This window comes from Chrysochloris asiatica, unplaced genomic scaffold (genome assembly GCF_000296735.1).
Source record: "Chrysochloris asiatica unplaced genomic scaffold, ChrAsi1.0 scaffold00180, whole genome shotgun sequence".
Lineage (NCBI taxonomy): Eukaryota > Metazoa > Chordata > Mammalia > Afrosoricida > Chrysochloridae > Chrysochloris > Chrysochloris asiatica.
The window spans coordinates 1,660,362-1,661,817 of NW_006408698.1; positions in this window are offsets into that span (position 1 = coordinate 1,660,362).

Sequence of the window (1,456 nt, forward strand, 5' to 3'; positions counted from 1 at the left end):
TATATATAATTTATAAGTGTTATGTTGAGACCCTGCCAATGCATGAGGTAGACAGACGTTCTATAAAAGCAAAAGAACATTGTAGGTTCACACAGCAGATGTTCTTATAAGAGTGTATGAGAAAAGAAAAGCATTTAGAGAAGAATATTCGGAATAAACAAAGGCACAAGAATGTGGGATAGCATCTGAATCATGGAGATCGATGGGGTTTAAAATGTTTGAATTAAAATGTGAGCCAGGGGTTTTCTGTTAGTGGTTTTAGTTTTTACCTTTGTGAAATAATTCTTTGCCCTTAAGATTTAACATCATTGATGGCATTCCAAAAAATGCATTTACCTTCCTCTAATTTCTAAGGTATACTCAGTACACACGTTTTCAAAGTGAAACTATGAGTAATAGGACGGCTGTTTTAAAAATTGGTGATTACAGAAATTGACTGAGTGACTACTTTGTATATAATCTTTTGGGAGGTGCTATGGAGTTCCTGGTGTGGTGCTATGGGTTAATGCGCCAGACTGCAAAGTCGTTTGAACTGAAAGGTCTGTGGTTCAAGGTCACCAGCTCCTTCTCAGAAGCCCTACACAGGATCGCGATGGGTCAGAACTGACTCGATGGCACTTAACAACATACAACAATGGGGAAATTTTAAAACCCTTCCCTCAAAGGTGCTAATAGTTAAAGGAGGAAGATAAACACAAATTATTTGATAACATTGGATGTATAATAACTGAGGATGGAAGTAGCCAAATTAAAAATTAAAAATTACAGCTTTGGTCTTCAAGCACAATAAGTTAGTAATAAAATGCCACCTCAGTAATATGGATAATCTAATGCATCCTATCTGCACTGACTATGTCAGAAATCAGGTAATGCAAATGACTGCCAGAAAAAAAAAAAAAAATCTCTTCTTTATATTTTAAATATGACACAGATATAGCTCTGGTAGCGTAGTGGTTAAGAATCGGACTGCGAACTTCAAGGTCAGCAGTTTGAAACTGCCAGCTATTCCACTGGAGAAAGATGAGGCTGTCCCTTAAAAATGTACAGCCTTGGAAACCCTGTACAGTATCGCTATGACTCGGAACTGATTCCGCTGGCACATAATCACCATCCATAGGTTATAACAACATGAATGCTCTAAAATGTTATTTTTAGGAATGGATAAACAAATGTATATCCACACAATGCAATATCCACACAAAGAAAAAGGGGAGGGCAGTAGTGGGGGAGGAGTGGGAAGAGAGACAGGGAAAGGATGGGAAAGGTGTGAAAGGACTGGGAGAGAAGGATAGGGGAGAGGTGAGAAGAGAGGAGAAGAGAGTTTGGAAAGAGAAGAAGATTGGTGGAAGGTTCTAAAATTACACGATTGTATGTTTACACTAGTGTGATGCTGTGGGTAAACGCACCAGACGGCAAAGCCTTTTGAACTGCAAGGTCGGCAGTTCAAGTTCACCAG